This window comes from Pan paniscus, chromosome 1 (assembly GCF_029289425.2).
Source record: "Pan paniscus chromosome 1, NHGRI_mPanPan1-v2.0_pri, whole genome shotgun sequence".
Lineage (NCBI taxonomy): Eukaryota > Metazoa > Chordata > Mammalia > Primates > Hominidae > Pan > Pan paniscus.
Genome location: NC_073249.2, coordinates 203,023,142 through 203,047,675, shown reverse-complemented (window position 1 = coordinate 203,047,675; position 24,534 = coordinate 203,023,142). Strand labels below are relative to the sequence as shown.

Sequence of the window (24,534 nt, the reverse complement as noted above, 5' to 3'; positions counted from 1 at the left end):
CCCTACTTACTCTCAGCTGACACTTTGCTACCACTGAGGACAAACCACCATATTTTGGAAAACTTGTTCAACCTGCAAGAATGACCCATCAGAAACAGACCCGCTGGGTGAGGTGGCTCACGCTTATAATCCCAGCACTTTGGGAGGCCGAGGCAGGCAGATCACCTGAGGTCCGGAGTTTGAGACCAGACTGGCCAACATGGTGAAACCCCATCTCTACTAAAAATACAAAATTAGCCGGGCGTGGTGGTGCACTCTTGTAATCCCAGCTACTCGGGAGGCTGAGGCAAGAGAATTGCTTGAATCCAGGAGGCGAAGTTTGCAGTGAGCCGAGATCGCGCCACTGCACTCCAGCCTGGGCAACAAGAGTGAGACTCTGTCTCAAAAAAAAAAAAAGAAATAGATCAAAGTGACCCTCTTGACCTGCTGCCCAGCTGGCTGGGCCCCTGCTGCTGTGTTCAGCCATGGGGCTTTCCTTCCACATTTCTTCTCTTAGTCCCCCTCTGGTCTTCTTTTTTTTTTTTTTTTTTGAATACAGATTGTTGTTCTGTTGCCCAGGCTGGAGCGCAGTGGTGTGATCTCAGCTCACTGCAACCTCAACTTCCCAGGTTCAAGCAATTCTTGTGCCTCAGCCACCCAAGTAGCTGGGATTATAGGCGTGAGCCACCACACCTGGATAATTTTTTGTATTTTTAGTGGACACATGGTTTCACCATGTTGGCCAGCCTGTTCTCGAACTCCTGACTTCAAGTGATCTGCCCACCTCAGCCTCCCAAAGTGTTGAGATTACAGGCGTGAGCCACTGCTCCTGGCTGACCTCCCTCTGTTCTTTGTAGCCCTTGATTGCAGTTGTAATAAAGTTTTCTGGGATTTGGGACTGTAGACTGTGGGGTTTTTTGACCAAATCTTGTGTGTGTGTGTGCGCCTATGAATTATACTGAAAATCCAAATCAGGCCAGGCACAGTGGCTCACACCTATAATCCCAGCACTTTGGGAGGCTAAGGCAGGCAGATCACCTGAGGTCAGGAGTTCGAGACCAGCCTGGCCAACATGGTGAAACCCCACCTCTACTAAAAATACAAAAATTGGCCAAGTGTGGTGGTGGGCGCCTGTAATCCCAGCTACTTGGGAGGCTGAGGCAGGAGAATTGCTTGAATCTGGGAGGCAGAGGTTGCAGTGAGCCGAGATCGTGCCATTGCACTCCAGCCTGGGCAACAAGAGCAAAACTCCATCTCAAAAAAAAAAAAAAAAAAAAAGCCCAAATCTTACCTCTTTTTATAACTACTTTGATAGCAAAACCCACCTCCTCCAAGAAGCATTCTCTGGTCTCCCTTTATTGAGTCTTACTGCACAGACCACTGTCTACCTTGTATTATATGTGTCCATTCCACATCTTGCTTCCTGGATTGTGAGCTCCTTGTCTTGTGAGTAATATCTGGGTCTGGGAGTGGAGTCATCTTTGTATCTCACTTGCTCAAAAAAGTGTCTCCTAGCACAATGGTATCCCCACAGTAGACTCTTGGTGGAGGTCTTTTGATAGCAGCCAGAGCTGAGCAAAACAGTCTTGGGGAGATGGAACTCAGCCCAGCCAGGCAAGGCAATTTGATGGCCTCAAGCTCCCACTCCTCAATCCCAAGCCCATGACAGACACTTCTCACCACTCCAAGTCCTTGTGCCTCCTGAGCCTGACCGTATTTCTCACCCTAGTGTTCCTGGCCCGGAGAACCAGACTTGCAGAAAGAGGTTGGAACCACAAGCAGCAGCCCTGAAGCAGAGTGTGAACTAGAAGGATGGTGCCTGCCCAGGCTCTTGACCTTGTGAACAGGCCACCAGGACAGTCACTCCTAAAATGGGTTTGGCAGGGGAGGTGGGACAGCACTGGGCAGGGAAGGAACTTAAAATCTCTCTAGTGATATAAGTCCCAGGGGAGGTTTATTGATATAAGGCAAAATATGGAAGCTTTCCTAGAGGAGAGATGAAAAGGGCTGGCAAAGGAGTTGTTTCCTGAGTCAATTCCTTTAATAAATTCCTCCTGGGGTTTCCAGCACCTCAACTGGCATGAAGCCTGGCACAAAGTAAGCATCTAAATATTTAAAATGGATTTATAGAATCAATGAATGTCTATTAGGAGAAAAGCAGCCTTCTTCAGATCCACTTCTGTGCTTTTTTTTCCCTTGGCTGCCAGCAAGCCCAGAGCTCAATGCAGTGTGGAAGTGCAGTCACAGGGCCATTCAAGGTCGGTTCTTGATTTATTTATTGCTCCTTTTAGTGGTTTCTAATGCTTTGCTTTTATTTTAACTGCCCCAATTGATAACGTAGCCACCTCTAGTCTTTTTAAGGAAAGAATGTGTAGGCTGGGGGCGGTGGCTCATGCTGTAATCCCAGCACTTTGGGAGGCCGAGGCAGGCGGATCATTTGAGGTCAGGAGTTAGAAACCAGCCTGGCCAACATGGTGAAACCCTGTCTCTACTAAAACTACAAAAATTAGCCAGGAGTAGAGGCGGGTGCCTGTAATCCCAGCTACTTGGGAGGCTGAGGCAGGAGAATCACTTGAGCCTGTGAGGTGGAGGTTGCAGCGAGCAGAGATCGCACCACTGCACTTCAGCCTGGGCGACAGAGCGAGACTCTGTCTCAAAAAAAATAAAAGGAAAGAATGTGTAATGTATAGGTTAAGAGCAAAGGATTGTTATTAAGGTCTTCTATCTATAGTTCCTTTCTCAAATGTCTACGGGTTATCAGAGAAACTCAGTCTTCCCTGTGGGGCTGAAGGATTCCATCCCCAGCCTGCTGTCCACTCACCATTCATCACCCCCACCCAGGCTGTCTAGATTCACTCATTCTCCCCAGACCTTTCCTGGACCTTCCTTCTGTGTCATCATCTCCAGCCTCTCTCCTGGGCAGAGCAGAGCTAAATGATGTCTGAGGCCTCTTTCCACTTTAGTCAAGGTTAAGTGCCAAGGCTTTAGAAGGAAACATCACTGAGTTCAAATCTCAGGTCGGCCACTGATAGGCTGTGTGACCTTGGGGAAAGTTACTCAAACTCTCTGAGCTTCAGTTTCTTCCTCTGTGAATGGGGAAACTAATCCCTATGTTCTGTATGTGCAGATTAAATAATTATTTAAAACTAATTAAGCAGGAGATTTGTTGCCTGATTGAACTATCAAGAGTGTTGGATGTGGTGGAAAGAAAACGGTCCTGAGTTCGGAATCTCAGGTGATCAGGGTTTGAGCCCTGGCTCTGGCACCAGCTGGATCTATCCAGAAGCCACCTACTCTCTCTTGTCCCAGTATTGCCATTTGTAAAGAAGATTGGGGGATAACGATGAGTGCTTGGCACTGTGCTAGCACTTTCTACACATTATCTCATTTAAATCTCAAAACAACCCTTCAAGAATCTTATTATTTTCCGTATTTTATAGATGAAGAAATTGGGGCTCAGGAATGTTAAGAAACTTTCTGGGGGCTGGGTACCGTGGCTCATACCTGTAGTCCCAGCACTTTGGGAGGCTGAGGTGGGCAGATCACTTGAGCCCAGGACTTAGAGACCAGCCCGGGTAACATGAAACTCCATCTCTACAAAAAATACAAAAATTAGCTGGGCATGGTGTTGTGTGCCTGTAGTCCCAGCCACTCAGGAAGCTGAGGTGGTGGATTGCTGGAGCCCAGGAGAGTGAAGCTGCAGCGAGCCGTGATCACACCACTGCACTCTAGCCTGAGTGACAGAGCAGACCCTGTCTCAAATTAAAAAAAAAAAAAAAAGAGAGACTGGGCACAGTGGCTCACGCCTGTAATCCCAGTACTTTGGGAGGTCGAGGTGGGTGGATCACCAGAGGTCAGGAGTTCAAGACCAGCCTGACCAACATGGTGAAACTTCATCTCTACAGTAAAAAATGCAAAAGTAACTGGGCGTTGTGGCTCGCCTGTAATCCTAACTACTCGGGTGGCTGAGGCAGGAGAATCACTTGAACTTGGGAGGTGGAGGTTGCACTGAGCTGAGATCATGCCATTGCACTGCAGCCTGGGCAACAAAAGTGAAACTCTGTCTCAAAAAAAAAATTTTTTTTTAATAAAAGGAAGGAAGGAAGCTAGGAAGGAAGGAAGGAAGGGAGGGAAAGAAAGTTGGCCAGGCACAGTGGCTCACACCTGTAATCCCAGCACTTTGGGAGGCCAAGATGGTGGAGCACTTGAGGTCAGGAGTTCGAGACCAGCCTGGCCAACACCGTGAAACCCCATCTGTATTATAAAAAAAAAAAAAAAAAAAAAAATCAGCCAGGCAGGAGAATCACTTGAACCTGGGAAACAGAGGCTGCAGTGAGCCATGATCCTGCCACTGTACTCCACCCTGGGCAACAGAGTGAAATTTTGTCTCAAAAAAAAAAAAAAGAAAAAGAAACTTGTTGGGGACATTGGGAATCCACTCTGTTGTCCATTTATTTGAAAACTAGGATCCCATCCAGTTGCTTTGCATTCTCCCCTCCCATCTCCAAACAAATACTTGGTAAATTAACTGACTAATTAGAAATCTGCAACACTGCCGGGCATGGTGGCTCACACCTCTAATCCTAGCACTTTGGGAGGCTGAGGCGGGCGGATCACCTGAGGTCAGGAGTTTGAGACCAGCCTGGCCAACATGGCAAAACCCTATCTCTACTAAAAATATAAAAAAGTTAACCAGGCATGGTGGCATGTGCCTATAATCCCAGCTACTTGGAGGCTGAGGCAGGAGAATCGCTTGAACACAGGAGGTGGAGGTTGCAGTGATCCAAGGTCACGCCACTGTGCTCCAGCCTGGGTGACAGAGCAAAACTCAGAAAAAAAAAGAAAAGAAATCTGCCAACAGGACAGTTTTGTTGAGTCTTTCCAAATATCTTCTTCCTCTTTCAATTATTTTATAATTCAGCAACTTCTCTTTTAGAGAATGGACTAATAATGCTTACATTCATAACATACTTGACAATTTACACAGCCTGGGAAGGCTCATGGCTATTATGTGAGGCAGGTTTTGCTCAACTATTCCATGAGCAAATAGATTCAGAGGGGGCAAGTCCTTTGCCCAAAAACCCATAGCAAGTGGCGGACAAAGCCAGGACCTGAGTCCTTTTTTTTCTCTCTCTTTTTTTGAGACAGAGTCTCGCTCTATCACCAGGCTGGAGTGCAGTGGCGTGATCTCAGCTCACTGCAACCTCCAAATCCCGGGTTCAAGAGATTCTCCTGCCTCAGCCTCCCGAGTAGCTGGGAGTACAGGTGCGCGCCACCACACTCAACTAATTTTTTGTATTTTTAGTGGAGATGGGGTTTCATGTTGGCCAGGATGGTCTTGATCTCTTGACCTCTTGATCCGCCCTCCTCGGCCTCCCAAAGTGCTGGGATTACAGCGTGAGCCACCGTGCCCGGCCAGGACTTGAGTCCTTGTGTCATGACAAGGTCAGATTGGTAAAGAGGCAGGATTGAATGCATGACTCTGCATAGGGTGAGGGGCCCTGATACCACGCACAATCTTTTGTCTTTATTTCCAGGGGCAAATCCCATCTATTTTCTCTCTCTTTTTGACTTTTATTTTTCTGACCATTTTTTCTCAGTAATGCCTTCATTGCTACCATTAGCTGGCCTTGAGTTATTGTTATTATTATTTACTTTTTGTAGAGATGGGGTCTCACTATATCACCCAGGCTTGTCTCAAACTCCTGGCCTTAAGTGATCCTCCCGCCTTGGTCTCCCAAAGTTCATGCTCAGATTACAGGCATGAGCCACCACACCCTGCCAGGCCCTAGACTTTAGTCCTTTCCCCACCTTACTGGTGGAGTCTGGACCTTCTCACCGACAAGGATTTACCCATCAGGCTGTTGGGCTTTGGAGTCAGATAGCACTGAGTTCCAATCTTGGCTCTGCCAAGTACTATTAGCTTTTTGTTCTCAAGTAAAGACACTCACTTCATTCATCTCTTTCATTCAGTTTCCTCATCCATAAAACAGAAGTAACAAGTAGTACTTGTCTCATCAGTGGTGGGAGGCATGAAGACTAATTGAGTTAGCTCAGGCCTAATACAGTGCCTGCCACACACTAAGCCCTCCACGAATGGCAGCTTATATAGATGCTATATATGTGAACACATTAGAGCTTTCTCCTCACTTTCTCAAGTTCTTTGCTAGTTGGTAACCAATGAGAGTGACGATGTCATCTCTATTGTGCCCTTGGGCTGGTAGGAGGAGTGTCAAAGAGGGAGATGAGAGGCAGGAGGGAAGGGTGGGACAGGAAAGCAGAGGGGGAAGACCCTGTCTCCACTCAAGACTTTTAGAGATGAAAGAACAGGAAGCTGAGATTGTGCCAGGGAGCACCTGCTAGCTTGCCGTCATGACGAGAGCCCTGGATTAAGGAGATAGGAAGGATGCTGGTTCCAGTCCCAGGTGGAACTGATGGCTGTGTAACCTCAGGCACAATAGCCTCCTTCTCAGTAGGTCCATCTGCACCAGGAGTGTTTTTTTTTTTTTTTCTTCCAGAGTCTTGCTCTGTCACCTAGGCTGGAGGCTGGAATACAGTGGCGAGATCTCAGCTCACTGCAGCTGCCTCCTTCCAGCTTCAAGCAATTTTCCTGCCTCAGCCTCCCAAATAGCTGGGATGACAGGTGCCTGCCACCATTTTTCTATTTTTAGTAGAGATGGGGTTTCACTATTTTGGCCAGGCTGGTTTTGAACTCCTGACCTCAGGTGATCCACCCGCCTCAGCCTCCCAAAGTGCTGGAATTACAGGTGTGAGCCACTGCACCCTGCCAGGAGTGGTTTTTTGATGAGCTCTCAAAAGGTCCTTCAAACATGGCAGTTATGCAATTAATCACATGGGGCAGAAAACGGGTGTTGTCAGATTGCAAAAGAGCTGGCGTGAGAAAGGCAGATCACGAAAGCCTGGGGCAGAAGTTCTCAAACTTCGTGGTCTCAGCGACCCTTTACCGTCTTAAAAGTTACCTTGGCAATAAAGAGCTTTTGTTGATGTAGGTTACACCTATTAGTACTTGCTGTATTAGAGACTAAAACTGAGAACTTAAAAAAAATTAATAATCCTATTGCATGTTAATAGAATTTTTTTTTTTTTTTGAGACCGAGTCTCACTCTGTCACCCAAGCTGGAGTGCAGTGGTGCGATCTCGGTTCAAGGCAAACTCTGCCTCCCAGTTTCAAGCAATTCTTCCACCTCAGCCTCCTGAGTAGCTGGGACCACCACACCTGGCTAATTTTTGTGTTTTTAGTAGAGACAGGGTTTCACTATGTTGGCCAGGCTGGTCTTGAACTCCTGACCTTGTGATCCACCCGCCTTAGCCTCCCAAAGTGCTGGGATTACAGGCATGAGCCACCACGCCCGCCCTGAAGTAACATATTTTTAAATGAAAATAACTTTTTGTGGCAAATCTCTTTAATTGTCTGGTTTATGAGAAGGCAGCTGGATTCTTATCTCTGCTTCAGCATGCAAACTGTTGCAATATGTTGTTGTGGTTTAACTATGTGAAGAAAATAAATTTGCCACTCTCTCCTGAGTGCTTCCTTTGTGGCAGGCACTGTGAAAGGCCTTTTACAAGCACTGTGTCCTTTTCTGTTGTTGTTCAAATCCATATTATATCTTTTTTTATTTTTGTGTGTTTGTTTGTTTTTGAGATGGAGTCTCACTCTGTCACCCAGGCTGGAGTGCAGTGGTGCGATCTTGGCTCATTGCAAGCTCTGCCTCCCGAGTTCACGCCATTCTCCTGCCTCAGCCTCCCAAGTAGCTGGGACTACAGGCACCCGCCACCACACCTAGCTATATATATATATATTTTTTTGTATTTTTAGTAGAGACAGGGTTTCACCATGTTAGCCAGGATGGTCTTGATCTCCTGACCTTGTGATCTGCCCGCCTCAGCCTCCCAAAGTGCAGGGATTACAGGCGTGAGCCACCCGGCCCGGCCTTTTTTTTTCTTTTTTTGAGATGGAGTCTTGCTCTTTCGCCCAGGCTGGAGTGCAGTGGTATGATCTCAGCTCACTGCAAGCTCCGCCTCCCAGGTTCACGCCATTCTCCTGCCTCAGCCTCCCAAGCAGCTGGGACTACAGGTGCCCACCACCACGCCTGGCTAATTTTTTGCATTTTTAGTAGAGACGGGGTTTCACCGAGTTAGCCAGGATGGTCTCGATCTCCTGACCTTGTGATCCGCCTGCCTCGGCCTCCCAAAGTGCTGGGATTACAGGCTTGAGCCACCGGGCCTGGCCAAATTTTTTTTTTTTTTTTTTTTGAGACAAAGTCTCACTCTGCTGCCCAGGCTGGAGTGCAGTGGCACGATCTTGGCTCACTGCAAGCTCCGCCTCCCGGGTTCAAGTGATTTTCCTGCCTCAGCCTCCTGAGTAGCTGGGATTACAGATGTGCACCACCATGCCCAGCTAATTTTTGTATTTTTAGTAGAGACGGGGTTTCGCCATGTTGGCCAGGCTGGTCTCCAAGTCCTGACCTCAGGTGATCCAACCGCCTCTACCTACCAAAGTGCTGGGATAACAGGCGTGAGCCACCACACCTGGCCCGTACTATATATTATTTTTAAATGTTTTCATTCTATTTTTGATGGACAAATAATAATTGTATATATTTATGGAATACAATGTGATATTATGATACACGTATCAAAATTGCTAAAAGAGTAGATTTTAAATGTTACCACAAAGAAATGCGCTGTCTCCTTTATCCTCCAAACTGCCCTTGGAGATAGATTGTCTCATTTTCACGATCTTATCTATGAGGAACCAGAGGCTCAGCTAGACTGGATTTGCCGAGGTCACAAAGTTTGTAAATGGCAGAGTCAGAATTCAGACTCATATATCTGGTGCCGGACTCTGACCACAGAAGTTGGGCAGCCTAGATGTGAAACCACCTTTGCAAAATTATGACTGAGACTGTGAAAGAGATCTAACTTAACTGACTCCATCTTGCTTCTAACCTCCAAGCTGTCCTTGTTCATTCCTGGGCATAGGCTGAACTAACTTTGGGAGAAACTTAGTTTAAGACGATAACAGCCCTTTCCCAAAGTACACCTTCTTGGCTGGGGACTAGATTGCCTTTGTAGGACTAATATTAGGCACAAGATTAGAAATCATGGTTTAGGGTCTGGTGTGGTAGTTCACGCCTGTAATCCCAGCACTTTGGGAGGCTGAGGCGGGTGGATCACTTGAGGTCAGGAGGTAAGACCAGCCTGGCCAACATGCTGAAACTCCGCCTCCACTAAAAATACAAAAGTTAGCCAGGTGTGGTGGTGCATGCTGTAATACCAGCTACTCGAGAGGGGTAGGCAGAAGAATCACTTGAACCTGGGAGGTGGAGGGTGCAGTGAGCTGAGATTGCGTCACTGCACTCCAGCCTGGGCGACAGAGGGGTCTCCGTCAGAAAGAAAGAAAGAAAGAAAAGAAAAAAAAGAAAGAAAGGGGGAAGGAAGGAAGGAAAGAGAGAGAGAGAAAGAAAGAAAGAAAGAAAGAAAGAAAGAAAGAAAGAAAGAAAGAAAGAAAGAGAAAGAAAGAAAGAGAAAGAAAGAAAGGAAAGAAAGAAAGGAAGGAAGGTTTAGGAGTCATGCAGCTGGAGGCTACAAGATTCTGACCCTCCCTAAACTGCTCCTGCGATCAGTGCTTGAGATATTTTGCAGACCCTGCACTTGATGGATCAGCTGGCACCACCCAAATCCATAAACTGGCTCATGTGATCTTATGGCCCCCACCCAGGAACTGACTCAGCGCAAGAGGACAGCTTCGACTCCCTGTGATTTCATCCCTGGCCAATCAGCACTCCTGGCTCACTGGCTCCCCGCAACCAAACAAATTGTCCTTAAAAACTCTGATCCTTCAATGCTGGGGGAGACTGATTTGAGTAATAATAAAATTCCGGTCTCCCGCACAGCCAGCTCTGCATAAATTACTCTTTCTCTATTGCAATTCTCCTGTCTTGATGAATCGGCTAGGTCTAGGTGGCAGGCAAAGTGAACCCCTAGAGGCTTATAGACGGCAGGGCATGGGGTCTCTCTTATACTTCTGGGCAACCATCTCTTCCCTGATCTTTTTTTTTTTTTTTTTTTTTTGAGACAGAGTTTCACTCTTGTTGCCCAGGCTAGGGTGCAATGGTGCAATCTCGGCTCACTGAAACCTCCACCTCCTAGGTTCAAGCAATTCTCTTGCCTCAGCCACCCAAGTAGCTGGGATTACAGGCATGTGCCACCACGCCTGGCCAAGTTTGTATTTTTAGTAGAAATGGGGTTTCTCCATGTTGATCAAGCTGGTCTTGAACTCCCAACCTCAGGTGAACTGCCCGCCTTGGCCTCCCAAAGTGCTGAGATTACAGGCATGTGCCACCGCGCCTGGCCTCCCTGATCTCATTTTTATCCTTCCCACCTTGGACCATTTTACCGAGCCATGTTTCCAGCAACCAACCAAATTGTCCTTAAAATCTCTGATCCTCGAATGCTGGGGGAGACTGATTTGAGTAATAGGACACTAGAATGGTCGCTCCAAGGGAGTTAAAGCTTATTATTTGTTTTGTTCACTCCCGTATCTTAAGTGCACCTGCCTCACCCATGGTCACTGCTCAGTAACTCTTTCTTTTTTAAATTGTAGGCAACTTTATTACAGAAGTCCCTTATTTTAAGTGACTTTTTGCCGATTTTAGATTTGAAGGGAAGGTCTACAGTTGAGCTTGGAACCACTTAGTATCCAAGAGGGTGGCAGGAACATGCAACCCCTCAAAGCAGGTGGCATGGGTGCCATTGGGAGGGGATCTGGGGCCTGTCTTGTGCCCTAAATCTTCCTCCACCTGAGACGTGCACCCCAGTGTACCAGAGATGCCTCAGACTCCAATCCCCCAGCTCTGGCTGTGTGGAAAAGGTGCCTACTTCACAGAATCAAGCTTCAGTTGACTACATGCCAAAGAGAGACAAGGTTAAGTGTGGCCTTTCATGGTGTCAAGAAGCAGTTAGTGTTCTGATTTCCCCTCCATCCACTCGCCGACCTGCTGCAGCCTCCCCGGGCACCTCAAGCATAGAAGATGAGCTCAGGGATCTGCCCACCCTGGACCCCAGTCCCGTTGGTGCTGTCCGAGGAGCACTGGAACTGGAAGGCCACCTTTCTGCACTGCACTTCCGTCATCCCCTCCTGCCCAAAGTAGCTGAGGTTGCTGCCGTCCAGGACAGCACTGGCCATGTAGAAGGTGTCTTGTTCAACCTGGACCGGGTGTTCAAACCAGACCGGGAAGGTGTTACTGGATCTGTCCAACATGAATTTGGTCAGATTCTGAGCCAGAACTACCCCAAGCCTCTTGAGCTCAATCTTCACGCTGTACTCAGCCTTCCCAGAGCTGGACCCACACAGGCGCAGCCCCGCAATAAATACCCTTCTGTCCACTGCAAACTGGATGCTGTCGCAGCGCCCGCGGTACTGGCATTGGTTGCTGTGGTAGGCAGAAGACTGGAATCGGTGGCACCTCTGCGGGGCGAGGCCCTTCCTCTTGATCAGGGGAAAGTCCAGGCGGGGCTTGTTGGTGGCCGTGTACCACAGGAAGATGGTGTGGGTCTCCTCCAGAGTCAGGATGTCTGGATGTCTGACTGGGCAGCGCCGTTGGCAAACTCCTCTAGGGTCATGGTTGGAATTCGGATCAGATACAGGGCTCGCCCCAAAACATGCCTCTTGTTTCGTGGGGTGACTGGCAGCCCCTGCCTCTTGCACTCTGCCTTGGCCCAGTTCAGGACGGCCTTGAAGACCACCGCCTCCTGGTGTTGAGGGCCTCCCGAGTGACAATGATCTCCAACGTCTGCCGGTCCATCTCACAGAAGCCTTCGGACCGCAGGGCCATCTCGGCCTGTGCGTCGATGACCTCCCAGCAGCGCTGGGTCAGGTCGGGCTCCTCAAACAGCCGGCTCTGGGACAGCAGGACGCAGGCGTCCTTGGCTTTCAGACTTGTCCCCAGAAAGTTGACGCAGGCTTTTGCCAATGCTGGGACGATGTACTTCTTAGCAGCCTACAGAGTGGCCAGCACCGTATCCGCTTCCAGATGGATCTCATCACTGTACACGTACTTTAATAGGATCGGAAAGGCTGCGGGCTCCACGTCTGGAATGTGAATTTCAGATTTGACTTCCGCCAGGTCCCGGTAGAACATGGCACAGAAGACGGAGCTGCAGACAGCCAGGACGTACTTGTGGGCGGGCACCGTCCTGGTCGCCCCCGGGGGTCCCACGACAAAGTGCACGTCGGCCACGAGCTCGTTGTTGAACATGAGCGCGTTCCTCTCGCGCGGCGTGGGGGACCGCGCCATTTGGGGCTCTCCGGGTGGTTGTTGCCAAGTGTGGGCTGCGCGGGCGCGGGCGCGGGGGCGCGGTGCAGGCTGCGCTGCCCGGCCTTCCTGCCCACGGCGGCGCCGGCGTTGCTGTGGGCTAGGACCGCGGCCGCGGCGCTGGCGGGGACGTAGAGCTCCGCCGCCATCCTCGAGGGCGGGGCGTCGGGGGCAGCCTCGGAGCCTGTGGACCCCCGCCCTGCGCCCTCGCGCCGCGCCGGGGCCTCGGGAGCGGCTCTGCAAGCAAAAGCAGGGAGGTCGGGCGCTGAGCGACGCGGCGGTGATGGCAGGCCAGGGGCAGCACCATTCATGGGCGGCGGCGGCGGCGGCGCTGCGACCCGCGGGGCTGCCACCCGTGCCCCTACCACCCCCGCCCCTGCGATCCTGCCAGAGCCTAGCCTAGCGCAGCCGGGCCAGGCCTGGCCGCAGCAATAACTGCTTTTTAATGGATTGGTTGGAGGTATTCTCTCTGACACATGCCAGCATCCTCAAGGAGGGTAACCTGCTTTCTAATTTTCAAAGTGAGGCCGGGTGCAGTGATTCACACCTGTAATCCCAGCAATTTGGGAGGCTGAGGTGGGAGGAGCCCTTGGGCCCAGGAGTTCAAGACAAGCCTGGGCAACATAGGAAGACCCCGCCTCTACAAATAAAAAAAATTAGCCAGGGGTAGTGGTTCATGCCTGTGGTCCCAGGCACTTGGGAGGCTGAGGTGGGAGGACCACTTGAGCCCAGGTGGTTGAAGCTACAGCTAGCCGTGATGTGCCACTGCACTCCGGCCTGGGTGACAGAGTGAGACCCCAGGCTTTGTCAAAAAAAAAAAAAAAAGGCATTTCTTTTTAACGTGCGTCAGTAAGAAGGGCATGCCTAGGTTAACATATCAAAAGTGCTCCTCATAGTATCTGTGAAACAGCCTTGCAGAACCTAACCTGCCAGGCCATAAATGCAAGGGTGAAAATGGGATTGTGGGGAGCTTCACTTTAACAATAGCTAGTTGCGTAAAATGCAATTAATCCTCACAGTAAGTCAGGAAGGGTGGTCCTATTATCATCATCTCTGTTTTGCAGACAAGGAGACGGAGGCGCAAAGATGCAGTGACTTGTCTGAGGTTGCACAAAAGGGCAGAGCCCGATGTGAACCCAAACCTGTGCCCAGGTCTGCAACTGTCACAGGAGCCTGCCTCCTAGTTGCTCAGCTGGCTCCTGCGGCTTTCTCCCGGGGACTTCTCTCTAATCTTTCTGGGGGGCCCTTTGAAATGTTAAAAAATTGCATTTGGGCTCCCGATTTTCTGCTTTACTAGATTCCAGAGTTCACACTGCCTGAAGACAGGAATCTTAGCTTTGCCCCACTAGGGAGCTCCTCTGTGATCCAGGTGATGTCACTCAGAACCTCTGGTTTTTTTGTTCGTTTGGTTGTTTTTTTTTTTTTTTTGGAGTCTCGCTCTGTCACCCAGGCTGGAGGGCAGTGGTGCGATCTCGGCTCACTACAACCTCTGCTTCCCGGGTTCAAGTGATTCTTCCGGCTCAGCCTCCCGAGTAGCTTGGGATTACGGGCGCCTGCCACCATGCCCAGCCAATTTTTTTGTATTTTTATTAGAGACAAGGCTTCACCATGTTGGCCAGGCTGGTCTCGAACTCCTGACCTCAGATGATCTACCTGGTGCTGCTTCCAAGTGCTGGGATTACAAGTGTGAGCCACTGCACCTGGCTAATCTTCATTTTTATAACAAGAACTAAAAGGCCTATCTCCCTCTTTCAAAGAAAGTCTACTACAGAAAATTATTTGATGCTCTGTGATATTACAGCGTAAATGACTGATAAGCATGTGTGGATCTCTTTCACCCTGAGGGTAGCCTGTTACTGTGAAATCTGTCAGCCATCGGGAAGTATGCATTTGTCTAGGGGTGGGAGGAGCATTGTTAAAATCACACCTGGAAGTGGCCAGTCACCCATTCTGTCCATGAAGTGCTCTCTGTAGGAAAGGAAACTTTCATACAAAGTAAGGCATTATAACCAGGGAACAGAGAGGTCTGTCCCCTGATGATGAGGACTTTTCATGGTGGCTTCTCTCTAAAGCAGGAGTAAGACAGGGTTAACCACGTGGTGAACATTCTGAATCACCTGTGGTTTGCCTCCAGGCCACTCTACCTCTTCCTGGTTTGGCCAGATCCCAAAGGGTAGAGCCCCTGCCCCAGCCATGATTCTGGTTTGCTTATAGGGTTGCATCAGTCGGGGGTTGAGGTTGCAATTCAGGCTGGTTCCCAGAACAGGGGAGTTTGTGAAGCGATGTGGAGAGCCATGGAGGCTCAGCTCTTGAAACACTCTGGTGATTATGACAATAGTAGCAACTAATACTGAAATTGCACCTACTGTATACCGTGTGTCAGGCACTATTCTCTGCATTTAACTTTTCTTTTCTTTTCTTTCTTTTTTTTTTTTTGAGATGAGTCTGGCCCTGTTGCCCAGGCTGGAGTGTAGTGCATCTCGGCTCACTGCAACCTCCGCCTCCCGGGTTCAATCGATTCTCTTGCCTCAGCTTCCCAAGTAGCTGGGATTACAGGTACCCGACACCACGCCAGCTAGCTTTTGTATTTTTAGTAGAGATGGGGTTTCACCATGTTGGCCAGGCTTGTCTCAAACTCCTGACCTCAGGTGATCCACCTGCCTTGGCCTCCCAAAGTTCTGGGATTACAGGCATGAGCCACCGCACCCAGCCATCTTTGCACTTTATATATTATATATATTTATATATTAATTTATATATTCTACACAACAAATCCATGATGGGGGACTAGTATCACTCCTGTTCTGTAGTTGGGGAAACCAGCATCAGCAGAGAGGCTTGACTCATGGGGCTGATAAGATCTGTGAGTGGTGGCAAAGGGGCTGGAGGGGACAAAGGGACAAGCTGGGCAGAGGCTGATGGATGAATTAAACCTGGCATGAGGACTCAGGCCACGGAGAGACGAGGAACAGCCAGGGATAGGCCAGACATCTGGGGAGCTGATCCTCCTGTAAGTTCCTTCTACCTCTCTATAATAGAATTAATTAAGGTGCATTTGTGCATCTGTTGGCTTTTGGTCCCTGGGACCATAACAAAGAACACATGTTGCAATCTCTGGCCTGGGATTTGGGATCTAGCGGGATCACGGGACACTCTATCAAGCCAATCTCAGGCCTCGGGAGCCAAACTTGCAAGGTGGCCTGGATTTCTAGTTCCTGTTCCTGTTCTGTGTAAAAGAGATTCTCAGTTGGTTCTGAACACAGATTCTCAGTTGGTCCTGAACTTACCCTCGGAACCAACTGAGAATAAGGAGGAAATAGGTAGACAGAGGCAGCCTGAGTCATAGTTGTGAGTTCTGATTCTGCTCCCACTCTGATGTTTTTTGGAGAACTAGGCTTAAGCTGTCTCCCCCACTCAGACTCTCTAGCAGTGGGACTCCAGGCCCACACCACTGTACCCGCCTCCTGCCCCTTATTAAAGCTGTGGTCTCTCGTGCAAATTACGTCGTCTCCTTGAGCCTCACTGTCCTTGTCTGTAAAATGGGAATAATGAAAATACCTCCACTAAGGACTGTTGTGAGGATTAAACAGTATGTATGGGACATAGAAAACTTAATTTTACAAACCCCAGTGGAAACTACTCGAGCCATTTCATAATTTTCTATGGCCCATGAAAAAGGAAGTGATTTTAAATAAAATGTACTATTTACAATAAGTGTATTGTTTAAAATTTTTCTCTAACTTTTTTTTTGTTTTCCTATCTTTCTTTCTTTTTTTTTTTTTTTTAGAGATGGAGTTTTGCCATGTTGCCCACGTTGGTCTTGAACTCCTGAGCTCAAGTGATCCACCTTGAGCTTTAGCACTTCCCAAAGTGCTGGGATTACAGGTGTGAGCCACCACACCTGGCCAATTCATACTTCTTAAAAGTAATTTTATGTTTGCTATATGATAAGATAAAATAGGTCTCATTTAGCTGGGAGTGGTGGCATGTGCCTGTAGTCTCAGCTACTTGAGAGACTGAGATGAGAGGATGGCTTGAATCTAGGAGGTCAAGGCTGCAGTGAGCCATGATTGCACCACTGCACTCCAGCCTGGGTGACAAAGTGAGACTCTGTGTCAAAAAAAAAAAAAGAAAAAATATGTCTCAGGCCCCTATTTGCATGCCTCTCTGTATATGCCTTGCAGGTGTAGATCTCTTTTATACCCAGTACAGGAAAAGACAGAATACATCTTTCTCTCTTCTTACCAACCTTTGAAATGTTGTGAAGTAGTAGGATTTCTCTAATATGCCATATAAGAAAGTTGATCAGATAAATGTAATTTATGAATCTTGAAGCAGGCCGGGCATGGTGGCACACTCCTGTAATCCCAGCACTTTAGGAGAGCAAGGTGGGCGGATCACCTGAGGTCAGGAATTCGGGACCAGCCTGGCCAACATGGTGAAACCCTATCTCTACTAAAAATACAAAAAAATTAGCTGGGCGTGTGGCATGCACCTGTAATCCCAGCTACATGGGAGGCTGAGGCAGGATAATCGCTTGAACCTGGGAGGTGGAGGTTGGGACGTGGAGGTTGCAGTGAGCCGAGATCGCGCCACTATGCTCCAGCCTGGTGACAGAGGGAGACCTTGTCTCAAAAAAAAAAAAAAAAAAAAAAAGAGAAAAAAGAAGAATCTTGAAGCAAATCTGCAGAGGAGTTAACACCATCATTTCCTTGTATTTTCTTTTCTTTTTTTTGAGGTGGAGTCTTGCTTTGTTGCCCGGGCTGAAGTGCAGTGGTGTGATCTCGGCTCACTGCAACCTCTGCCGCCCGGGTTCAAGCAGTTCTCCAGCCTCAGACTCCCAAGTAGCTGGGATTACAGGCGTGTGCCACCACACCTGGCTAATTTTTGTATTTTTTAAGTAGAGATGGGGTTTCACCATGTTGGCCAGGCTGGTCTCAAACTCCTGGCCTCAAGTGATCCACCCACCTCAGCCTCCCAAAGTTCTGAGATTACAGGCGTGAGCTACTGTACCCAGCTTCCTTGTATTTTTGATATCAGTTTCTTATACTGTCTTTAATCATTGGCTCAGTAAGGGTATAAATTAAATGATATCAGATTAAGAGCAAAAACGATGTAAAGCCATATATCAGCCAAAGCTGTAGCTGAATGATTAATTGCCTGGTTGTGAGTCATGAGCTAGTTTGTTCTATCACCACTAACTACTGCTTTTTTTTTTTTTTTTTTTTTTGAGATGGAGTGTCCCTCTGTTACCAGGCTGCAGTGGCGTGATCTTGGCTCACTGCAACCTCCGGCTCTCTGGTTCAAGCAATTCTCCTGCCTCAGCCTCCTGAGTAGCTGGGATTACAGGCACATGCCACTATGCCCAGCTAATTTTTGTATTTTTAGTAGAGACGGGGTTTCACCATGTTGGCCAGCATGGTCTTGATATCCTGACCTCATGATCTGCCCACCTGGGCCTCCCAAAGTGCTGGGATTACAGGCATGAGCCACCGTGCCTGGCCAACTATCGCTTTTTAAATATTTATTTTATTTTTGAGATAGGGATCTTGCTCTGTCACCCAGGCTAGAGTGCAGTAGCACAATCTCGGCTCACTGCAGCCTTGAATTCCTGGGCTCAAGCGATGCCTGGCTATACCTGCCAGATTTGATTCTTCCACTTATCCTAGGAAGATCTCACATTGAGAAAAAATGTTTTAAATATTACAATAATTATTCACTAATTTTTAAAAAATGGAAACAGGCATCAAGACCTTCTAATGATGTGAACCTTCTGGAACATCTCCCTCCCTAGTGGGAAAAGCTGGTAGAAAGTAGTGGGAAGACAGACTTGGGTTTGACTCCTGTCTCTGCCTGTTGTGTCTCAGCCTTAGTGGCTTCATCTGTCAAATGGGCCCATTGGAAGGGAGGGAGGGCTACAGAAGTTCAGTGAAGCACCCTCTGGCTCCTTCCTTGCTCTCAGTGGGCTCTATTCCCCAGCTTCCAGCTCCATCAGATTTTCCAGGACCCAAACAGACCCAGGGAGAGACACAGAGGACGAACTCAATGAATTTGGGCTGAGGCAACACTGTGAACGCAGCTGTGGCTCTCAAAGAGGAACTTAGGGGTTGCCTCAACCTCTAGGGAGGCAAGGGAGCCTCTGAGAGACAGGTGGGGTGGTGGGGGTGAGGGAGTGGGAAAAGCTGCCTTTGACTCACTGTATGAGCAGGAGATCAGAGACCTCCTCTCTGGGCAGTGGGAGCAGGTGGGGGAGGGGAGGAGAAGCCGTGAAGCTCACTGGACACCGAACCACGAAGTCCCCTCTGCTCATGGGCTCACCCACATCCTCCCCGACTGGATGGGGCCCCAGCAGCCTTCACTCCCTCGCCTGCTGGGGAATCCTTCCCTCCCTGCTTGGCCCTAACTCCACTATGCAGTTCCTTCCCCATTAATCTGGCCTTGTCTGTCATTTTCTCTCCTTGGCATTTGAGGTCTTTGCTGCATGGCGTGAGGACTGAGTACATCCTTTCTCTCCCCAGGAGATGGAGGGAAAAGAGAACAGTTTTCCACTGTTCTGGGTTCTGCTGGAAGAAGGCTGAGACCTGATCTTACTCTTCTGGTGGTCCCTGCAGCATAGCTGGGGACCGAGAGCCTTGGCTGTGCGTGGGTTCCCACTCTGCCCTCTCCCGAGACTTCAGTGTCCTCATTTATAGCTTGGGGAGAGAAAGAGAATTGCCTTTACAGGACCGAGGTGAGGATTACATAAGATAATGCCTAAGCACAGTCAGGGAAGGTCTGTCAGAGATCATCATGGAAACAGGAAGTCACCTGGGCCAAGGGCTAGAGCCTCAGGGTCTTGGCACAGAGTGGACACCTCACAAGACTGGATTGGACTGCTCAGTTGGGGTGGGAGGAGAGAAGCCGGCCATATTCATATGATATCCCTCCAATTTCCTCCCCAGCGCAGGTTCTCGGGTTGTCCATGTGATGGCATCTGAAACGCAGCCTGGCGAGCGACACAGTAAAGACAACCCTGATGATGAGTCCCCGAGCCTGCCCTGCATCTCCATACCTAGAGGCATTTCCACTCCCGTTCACCTATTTTGATTCCCACCACAATATGGCTTGGTTCTGGATCCAGATTGACCTGGACTTGAGTCTCAGCTTTGCCATTACCACCAGTTATGGGACTGTGGACAAGTCTCTCTCCTTCTTTTTTTTTTTTTGAAACAGTATCTTGCTCAGTTACCCAGGCAATAATAGCTCACTGCAGCCTCAATCCCCCAGGCTTAAACAATCCTTCCACCTCAGCCTCCTGAGTAGCTGGGACCACAGGCATGTGCCACCATGCCTGGCTAATTTTTAATTTTTTTTTTTTTTTTGTAGAGATAGGGTCTCACTATGTTTCCTAGACTGGTCTTGAAGTGCTGAGCTCAAGCTATCCTCCTGCCTGGGCCTCCCAAAGTGCCAAGCTTACAGGTATGAGCCACCATGCCCGGCCCCTTGGACAAGTCTTAAGCTTGTGTGAGCTTCAGTTTCTCACCTTGCAAATGTGGTTAGTGATAGCAGCCCCCTCCTAGGCTGTGGTGAGGACTTAATGAGGAACCGTCACAGAGCTCAAATGTGTAGTAAATGCTTCATCAATCTTCGCTTAAGAAAAAAACAAGAGCGGATCACCTGAGATCGGGAGCTCGAGACCAGCCTGGCCAACATGCAGAAACCCCATCCCTACTAAAAATACAAAATTAGCCGGGCGTGGTGGTGCATGCCTGTAATCCCAGCTACTTGGGAGGCCGAGGCAGGAGAATCGCTTGAACCCAGGAGGCAGAGGTTGCAATGAGCTGAGATTACGCCATTATACTCCAGCCTGGGCAACAAGAGCAAAACGCTGTCTCAAAAAAAAAAAAAAAAAGAAAAGAAAGAAAAGAAAACAAAACAAAAAAACAAAAAACAAAAAACAAGAGCCCCTTTGAGGCAGGTTGGGAATGCTATGATAGCGTCATTTTTAGAGTTGAAGAAACTGAGGTTCAGAAAGGTGATGTAACTTGCCCCAGGTTGCCTGAGTAATTGATGAGGGAGACTTGGGTTTCCATGTGATTCCATGTGATTGATAGCACAAGCTCTGAACCCACAGTGCAGGACTCTCTGCTCACACTGGCTCCGCTATTCCTTGGCTGTGTGACACTGAGCAAGTCAACACTGCTGCTGAGTCTTGGTTTTTCTCATCTGTAAGATAGGGCTGCCTGTCTCTTTTCAGAGTGCCCTTTGTGTCTCGTGGCTCGGGGACTTTTTTCAGGGGTGAGAGTAGGAAGCAGAAGCTATTTGAAGACAACCCTTCTTCCTGTCCTTTCCTGAGAACCTGAGCGCAGTGAGAAGGTTAGGTCACGTGGGTGGGGGGTGGGGAGAGAAGAGTGTCCATCTGCCATCCACAGCCAAGGGGAGAGGAGAGATTGTCCTTGGCTGGGAGGGGACCAGAGGTCATGGGCACCTAGAATTTGCTTTCTGGGAAGATGGCAGGACCTCTGGGGGAAGTCACTGGGTGATATATCCTGGATGTCAAAATGAGACACAGTGGTTTCAGGTCTTACAAAGAATCTGGACTCCAGGCATGCCAGAGAAGTGGGCAAGGCTGGACTTCAGACAATCAAGTCCATTTGGGCAATGGGCATCCATCGTAGGAGGACCCAGGAGCCTCCCTCACGCTTATGTTCTGTGTGTCCTCTGGGTCAATGTGCATGGGTGGGGATGGGAGTGAGGGAAGCTCAGTGCACTTGGAGATTAAATTTCCTCCTAGCCCAGTAGGATGAGGCTCAGGGTCCTATTGAATGTGACTTCAACTGAATAAAGAAAAGATCATTTTATGCACACCTGAGGGTGTGCAGTAAGAGTGACTGGTACTGTAAAATGAGGTGGGAAGAGAGGGGGCTGGCGCTGGAGGGCTCTGCTTGGCTGAGCCAGGCTGCCATTTTCCCGTCTTCACTGCCTTATCCTGGCCTTAGCCGGCCAAAGGGTAAAGGATATGCTTCACCTGCCCAGCGCAGGTTAGGGGGTCACTCTGGTAAGCCACAAGGTGGTTACAGAGCTGGGGCCAGGATTATTGGGACTCCACCTCCTGAGGTCTCCCTGAACTTCCCCCCAGCCTCCATCCTGGTTTTCATGCTGCCAACGTGTCTACTTGCCACTCATTCCAGGGAAAAGCAGCCAGGCCTCATTTTATCCTCATCTCAAATCCACAGCAAGAGCAGATGGGGTGAAGATCAAACTCTCCACCACAGCCATTCCCGAGCCCTGTGCTGCTGCCCGCCCTGTGCCCGCATCAGACAGTCGACCCTCGCAACAAGCCTGTGAGTGACCTTCTCAGGCCCATATTTCTCAGAAGAGGAAGCTGAGCAGGAAAGAAATGGAGTGATTTGCCTGAGGCCATCGAGCTACCAGTGGCAGAGCTGGGATTCAGACCTGGACGCTGACCCCAGGGCACACTGGAAAATACTGCTCTTCCCTCCGCTGAGTGGAACTTACACCAAAGCAGACCCCTGGCCTCCTGAGTCCAGTGTGCCCCTAACACTACCTTGTGGTCTCCCCATCTATAAAATGAGAGCGCAGGACTCACCTGGTCATCTCAAAGGCCTCTGCCAGCCCCTGTCATTTCCTGGCCCCCATCTATTGTTGCAGTCCACACCTCGTAAGGCAGGATAGCCTGGTGGCTGAAGGGTGGGCCGCGAAGCTGGAGTGCCTAGGCTCAAGCCAATGCTCTCATTCAATGCCCGCATGATTTCAGGTGGGTCACCTAGCCCCCACCTATCAAGTGGACAACAGTGATAGCGCCTACTGCATACGGCTGTTGTGAGGATTAAATAAATCCAACCACTAAAGGCTCTTAGGGCAGCGCCTGGCACACAGTAAGGCCATCTCTGTGTGTGTGATTCTTGTCTCTGTAATGAAATGAAAGCCAAAGTCCTGATTCTTGGTCCTAGGAGGGGGATGCCAGCCCTGAACATTCCTGCGACTGGTCCTCCACAACCCCAGGTGTCCTGAAATGACATCTATCCCCTGCCCCAGACAGGCCCACCTGGCTTCTTGTGTCCCTGGAGGGAAGGGATAAGGTAAGAATACAGGTTTTGGCCAGGTGCAGTGGCTCATGCCTGTAATCCCAGCACTTTGGGAGGCCAAGGTGGGCAGATCACCTGAAGTCGGGAGTTCGAGACCAGCCTGGCCAACATGGTGAAATCCTGCCTCTACTAAAAATACAAAAATTAGCCAGACGCAGTAGTGCGCACCTGTAATCCCAACTACACGGGAGGCTGAGGCAGGAGAATCGCTTGAACCTGTGAGGCGGAGGTTGCACTGAGCCAAGATTGTGCCACTGTACTTTAGCCTGGTCAACAGAGCAAAACTCCGTCTCAAAAACAAACAAACAAACAAAAAAGAATACAGGTGTTGGGGAATGAGGAAGAAGCCTAAAATAAACAACAAAAAAAGCTACTCACGGTTGTGTTGTGGGTGGCTGGGCACCAGGAGCTGCCGGGGGCTGAGGAGTCCCAGTTGTTTTCTGTCCTCTCCCAGGACCTGGCCGTGGGTGCCACTCAGAGCACCTGTTGAGTGCCACCCCAAGCCAGCTTTCTCTTGCTTTTGTACTTTCTCACAGATGAGTGAGTGTGAGGAGGTCTGGCCTTCCGTGCCTGTTACCACTTCCCCTCCAGGTCCCTGGTGCCACAATGCTCTTGCCCCTGCGGTTGAGTTATCTCTCACAACGAACTCTGGCCAGGGTGGGGCATGGGCCTAGACCCTGGAGTCAAGGGACTTGGGTTCTAATACAGCCTCGTTAAAATGTTGATTCACTTAACTTCCCCAAAAGCAAGTTTATCTGTAAAATGGGGATAATGCACCAACATTACAGTAGATCACCTAAAAGGACATGCCATTCCAATGCCTCTTCAGCACTAGGCCAGAGCTTTGAAATGCAAATGCCTACAGGCAGATTAACATAATGGGTGATGGATCCTGGTGTGGGGCAATAGGGAGTGGTAGGGACTGTGGGTAATAGGGGGAACACAGGACCCAAGTGGAAAAGCTTGGCTGGAGCTGAGAGGTACCTGACCCTCTCTACTGGCCCAGCTGAGAGGTATCTGCCCCACACCCCAGACCCTGATCTGGGCCAGTAGAGAGGGGCAGGCACCTCTTAGTTCCAGCCAAGCTTTTCTGCTTGGGAGTATAGGCAAATTGTCAGATATTCCAAGCATTTGGAAGTTGTGCTGTATTTTTCAAGAGATACCAGAAATCTTGACTTACGTGATAGCTTCCTGTGTGTGTGTGTGTGTGTGTGTGTGTGTTTTGTTTTTTGTTTGTTTGTTTTTGTTTTGAGACCAAGTCTCGCTCTGTTGCCCAGGCTGGAGTGCAATGGTGCGATCTCGGCTCACTGCAACCTCCGCCTCCTGGGTTCAAGCAACTCTCCTGCCTCAGCCTCCTGAGTAGCTGGGACTACAGGTGCACACAACCACCTCCAGCTAATTTGTAGTTTTAGTAGAGACAGGGTTTTGCCATGTTGACCATGCTGGTCTTGAACTCCTGACCTCAAGTGATCCACCCACCTTGTCCTCCCAAAGTGTAATCTCCCTAGGATTACAGGGTGAGTCACCACGTCCAGCCACTTCCTGTTTATTTTATTTTATTTTATTTTAATTTTTTGAGGCAGGGTCTCGCTCTGTTGCCCAGGCTGGAGTACAGTGGCACGATCATAGTTCACTGCAGCCTCAAATTCCTGGGTTCCAGTGATCCTCCCATCTCAGCCTTCCAACTAGCTGGCAGAACAGGCATGTGCCACCACACCTGGCTATTTTTTTTTTTAATTTTTTTGTATAGATGGGGGTCTCACTATGTTGCCTAGCCTGGTTTTGAACTCCTGGGCTCAAGCGATCCTCCCACCTCAGTCTCCAAAAGTGTTGGGATTACAGGCATGAGCCACCATGCTCAGCCAGTTGCCAATTTTAGAATGTAAAGCCCAAAGTCACACCTTTAAAAAATGCTATGTGAGTCAAACTAAACATTATCTTCAGTTTATATTTATTAGGGAGTATGTCCCTAATGTCCAGTCCTGGGCTGGATGTACTCAGGTATGGTATCTGATATAGTTCCAAGTGTCCTCACACCCACTCTCAGATAAAATATTTAATGAGACGCCATTATATTCTAAGGATACAGAGATGATTATGGCAAAGTTTTTGCCCTTGTAAACTCATGG

The 24,534-nt window shown here is 49.1% G+C and overlaps 1 protein-coding gene and 1 pseudogene across 1 annotated transcript in view; both read right to left on the bottom strand.

The window, feature by feature from the left end:
* CNR2 (cannabinoid receptor 2) overlaps window positions 1-23,010 on the bottom strand; it is a 45,348-nt gene extending 22,338 nt beyond the window's left edge. Inside the window, exon 1 of the mRNA XM_057299571.2 lies at window positions 22,784-23,010. The gene's annotated coding sequence lies outside the window, so the exon portion shown is untranslated. The remainder of the gene's footprint in view (window positions 1-22,783) is intronic.
* LOC100973014 (BTB/POZ domain-containing protein 6-like) lies at window positions 10,934-12,624 on the bottom strand (annotated as a pseudogene).
* Window positions 23,011-24,534: the final 1,524 nt, after the last annotated feature.